The 5,047-nt window shown below is 45.9% G+C and overlaps 1 pseudogene; it reads left to right on the top strand.

Annotated features, from left to right (window-relative positions):
• LOC106695204 overlaps positions 1 to 4,966 on the top strand; it is a 64,681-nt pseudogene extending 59,715 nt beyond the window's left edge.
• Positions 4,967 to 5,047: the final 81 nt, after the last annotated feature.

Below are 5,047 nucleotides of genomic sequence, written 5' to 3'. Positions count from 1 at the left end.
TGGGAGAGATCCCCCAAAGAATATATGCACAGGGGAAAATGGGAGACTTCTGTAATACTAGCAACAATAAATACATTGTTGTTTCAATTTTTAAATAATATAGCACCGCTGGTGTGACTCAATGGTTGAGCGGCAACCTATGAACCAGGAGGTCATGGTTCTATTCCTGGTCAGGGAACATACATGGGCTGTAGGTTCAATTCTCAGTTAGGGGAGAGATACGTGCAGGAGGCAGTCAATCAAAGATTCTCTCTCATCATTAATGTTTCTATCTCTCTCTCCCTCTCCCTTCCTCTCTGAAATCAATTAAAAATATATATATATAAAGAATGACACCAGTGTATGAAATTTCATACATCATAGGACATGGCTCTTTTAGTGTATGTGGGGAAAAATTCCCCTAAACATTGCTGAGAATAATGTAATACTTATTGTGACCAGAGACTATAATTAATATTGTGCACAGAAACACAACAAAGGCCTCCTTTCCAGTGTGAACGTTGACCTCACCAAAGATAGAGGCACCAGGCTGAAAATTAGAACCACAAAGTCATGCAGATAATTTTCAAGGCCTTGGGAAGAAGTTGTTTTTTTTTAAAAAAAAAGCCAAAATTGGACAAATTGATTTTCTGCCATTACTATGTGCCTTCCAAAGCATAGAATGTTTGGGACCCCATCATCTCTGTTCACCTCTCCATGCTGACATGTCATAACTTTCCTTTATAGCCATCCCAGGCAGTGAATATAATCCCCAAAATTAAAGGTACAAAAGAAAAAAATAACACCTTTACTGAATGATCATAACCCAGAACAGAGGACAGCAAGCTGTTTGCAGGTTGGTGAATTAGAACCTGAAACAATTCATTACAGCATAATGTGCAAACCACAATGTCCCTGACAGAGGTAGCACTTTTTAGCTGAGGATGAGTGCCCTGGATGAAGCCTGTATCAGGTGCATTACCTCGTCAGAGATAAATTAATGAAGATACTGCCAAGACTCAGAGTAATCACAATTTTCTGAAGCATAAGTGAGAACACAGAATACATTTCCCCTGATAACACAGGGGTGTGACTGATGCACACTCTTCAGGTGAGCCAGGTGTTAGAGGTGAAATCTCTTCAGCGAGAAATACTCGTTGTGACACCAATCGAGTAGTAGGTTTGTGAAGTTCTTATCCATAGAATACAATGCTAGTCAGCAATAAAAAAATTCAATATTCACATAAGCATTTGTATTGAATCTCAAAATATCTGTAGCATTAAGGAAACCAGTATTTGTTAAAAAGTACACAACTTATAGTGCCTATAAAATTATGAAAAATATGAACTAATCTATGTAAAGGACGCAAAAAGTGATTGCATGGAAGACTGGGAAAGTCAGAAAGAAGGATTATAAAAGGGCAAGAGGAAAATGTAGAGTGTGGGAAATGTAGGTTTAGAGTTGTTGGTATGGAAAATAATACATAAAAATACCGGAGCAAACTCTGCTTTCACCGTGTACCTCAGCTGGGTGGGTATCATCCAAAGACTGAAACGTCCTGGTTCAATTTCAGGTCGGTGCACAGCCACACCTGTGGCCCCAGTAGGTAGCTGATTGAGGTTTCTCTATCTTTGAGGTTTCTAATTCTCTATCCCTCTTCCTTCTACACTGTAAAAAAAATCAATAAAAGATATTTAAAAACAAAATGTCGGCTGCTACGTTCCTGGAGCCAAAATGGCGGGAAGTATGCCAGGGTCACCCACATCACGGGACAGTGCATGAACGCTAAGGTAGAGATCCACCTCATGCGCCGCATCCACCTGCCAGGTGGCGAGGTCTTCCGCAACTTCAAAGAGCTCTCCCGTGTGGTCCAGGAGATTGACAAGCAGGTGATGCGGGAGCAGCAGCAGCAGCAGCAGCAAGAACATGGGACTGAGGAAAGCCAGGGCCACGGCTGGCAGATATTGGGTTGACTGGGGCAGGGGCCTGGGCCAAAGAGCTAAAATACAAAGCCATACACATTTTATTCACATCCACCTCAGCCTCTGCCTCACATGACCTCCAAGGGCCGCTCCGTTCTGTGAGTTTGCATCTCCGGTCTCCCCCTCCCCCCTCCCTCACACCACGCCCCCTCCCCTCGAATGCAAATGGGACCGATGTTTGCAAGGTTTCATTGCCGAGAGATAGAATCAATTGCAATGAATGAAGAGAAATGAGCACAGAAATAAGAAAAACAAAACAACACACACACAAAAACAAGAAATAGCATAAAGTAAAATAAAACGCCCCAGCACTCTTCACGGGTCCCGGGTCGGAGGAGCCTGCCCAAGAGGCGCCGGTCAAGCACCCCAGGCATGGATCACAGCCACCTTCAGGAGAACCTTTCCTTGAGATGCGCCAACCTGCCCCACCCTAAAGTCCGCGTCGCCCAAACGGGGACGCGTCATTCCTGGGAGCGGCTGATTGGTGGGTCTGTCTCTCTGGCTCCTCCCACTTTTACCCGCCGGAGCTATAAAAGAAAGCAGGGTTCCTCTTGGCAGAGCTTTGTCAGCCCTAGGCGTGTGGTCGTCGTCGTCGTCCTCGTCCTCGTTCTCCCACGGAGCATTCAGGGGAGAGATCTCGCGAAGACGCGGCTTGGACCCCAATGGAGGCAGAAGAGAAGCTAGCCCTTCCCAAGATGACGAAGAGAAAGAAAAGTCCTCCCGAGCTGCCGCAAGAGGCCTTCAAAAGGCCTCGCAGTGGCCTGCGTGCGCGCTTGGCGGAGGGTCCGCAAGTGTTCTATGCACTGGGCAAGAGGAGTGGTGAGCAACCTGACCCGTCTTCCAGCGGGTCCTGGCAAACTCAAGCAACCCCTAAGGCCCCCAGGCACGCCCCGTTTTCAAACCATGGCTGGATACGCGCCCCCGCCCCCGTGAGGGCAAAGGTCCAGTGAAAAGTCAAGTCACACCCCAAAAACCAGATGGAAGTTCGTGCCCAGGGTCTCCACCCCCATCCCAGGACAAGCTGCCTTCTCCCGGGAAGGTCAAGTTGGTGCCATCGGGTTTTCCACCCATGGACAACAAGCCGCCGCCTAGACCCGTGCCTCGCAGGCCACAGTCTCGGGCATCAGGTCGGCCTGCCCTGACCAACCCTGCCAAGGCTGCTGCAGCCACTGCAACCCTGCCAACCCCCGTATGTTTGGCAGGTCCTGGCAGCTCAGCTCAGCCAATGTCCACCAACTCAGCCGGACCAGGTTTCAACAACCCTGCCCGGCCTAGTGTCCCTCGGCCTCCTGCTTCTAGGCCTGGGCCCTACACAACATCACCTGCTCCTCTGCACTGCTGCCTCTGCAATATTCTTCAACATTGACCTGCACATGTGTTATGAGGTGCACATACATATTTAAGTAGTCCTCAAAAAACAGCTACTCATTTATTGAATTTTTTCTGAGGTAAGAAATAAACAAAATTCTGCAGAGGTTGCCTATGTCACCTGCAGATAAGCCCTAGTGAACATTGTTAGCCTAAGGAAGGGATGGAAGTCTTACCTCTCTTCCATGTGGTTTTTGCCTTCTTTTTGTCATATTGCTGGTGTGGTCTTCCTTCCTTTATGATCTTCAGAGGCCCAGAACTTCACAGAAGCCTCTTGTTAATCCTTTCTGCATATTTCTTCTTTTCAGAAATTTTCATGGAACCTCGGTGTCATGGGCAACACACTTTAGTAAGAGAACTTCCCTCTGTCACAACAATCAACATTCATTTCCTCACCTTTTTTCTGTTTTCAGGTTGTTTGCATAAAAAGGATGATGATGAGGCCTGTTCTAATAGGAGTGTATCTATACAAGGAGAGTCACGGGTCAGGGCTTCTAAGACAGCTCCAGCAACAAAGAAGAACCATCCATGTAAGCTGTGTTTCTCTGTGTTAAAAGATATTTTGCACCTGAATGAGTTACAAGCAGCACACTTGGAGCACAAAGGCTTCTTCAGTGAGGCATGTGTGAGAGACTTCTGTTCCGGTGTAAACCCTCACCAGCAACAGAGGGATGCCAGGGGAAAGACGTCCTTGAAAGAAACTACAGACAAGGCCTCATTTGTGAACAGGTGCAGCTTCGACTTATCAGAGGTGCCTTCAAACAGCAGAGTGGTTGGGGAAGAGTCCCAAACTCTCTCAGAGGTTCTCCAGCACCAGGCAACTCATAACACTGAGGAGCCACACTGGGAAAGCGAGATTTCACAGGAATTTCTCAGTGGAAAAAGTCATCACCAGTGGGGTGAATGTGAAAACGCTGCCAGCCACAACCTCAAAGTTGTTGAATGTCAGGGTGTGTGTTCTGGAGAATGTGTCAAATGTAGGAAAAATTATAGATGAATCTTTAACCTCATTCGACATAAAAGGGTTCACAATGAAGAAAAGCAGTATGAGTGTACAGATTGTGGGAAGTCCTTCAGTCAGAATTCCACCCTCATTCGACATCAGAGAACTCACACTGGAGAAAAGCCATATGAATGTACAGATTGTGGGACATCCTTCAGTCAGAGTTCCAACCTCATTCAACATCACAGAGTTCACATTGGAGAAAAACCTTATGAGTGTAGTGAATGTGGGAAGTCCTTTAGGCAAAATAGTCAGCTCTTTGTCCACAAGAGAGTTCACACTGGAGAAAAACCTTATGAATGCTGTGAATGTGGGAAATTCTTTAGCCAAAATAGTCAGCTCCTTATCCACAAGAGAGTTCATACTGGAGAAAAGCCTTATTTGTGTAGTGAATGTAGAAAGTCGTTTAGGCTAAATAGTCATCTCCTTATCCACAATAGAGTTCACAGTGGAGAGAAACCTTATGTGTGTAGTGAATGTGGGAAGTCTTTTAGGCAAAATTGTCAGCTCCTTATCCACAAGCGAGTTCACACTGGGGAAAAGCCTGATGAGTGTACACATTGTGGGAAATATTTTAGCCAAAAATATAGCCTTATGAGACACCTGAGACTTCACACTGGAGAAAAGCCATAAATGTGAAGGGAATGTTTCATTTTTCTTACTCAGAATAACAACACTGAAGGAGACTCTATGATACACAGTTGCCTTAATATG

This window comes from Myotis lucifugus, unplaced genomic scaffold (assembly GCF_000147115.1).
Source record: "Myotis lucifugus unplaced genomic scaffold, Myoluc2.0 scaffold_942, whole genome shotgun sequence".
Lineage (NCBI taxonomy): Eukaryota > Metazoa > Chordata > Mammalia > Chiroptera > Vespertilionidae > Myotis > Myotis lucifugus.
This window is presented reverse-complemented; position numbering and strand designations above follow the sequence as displayed.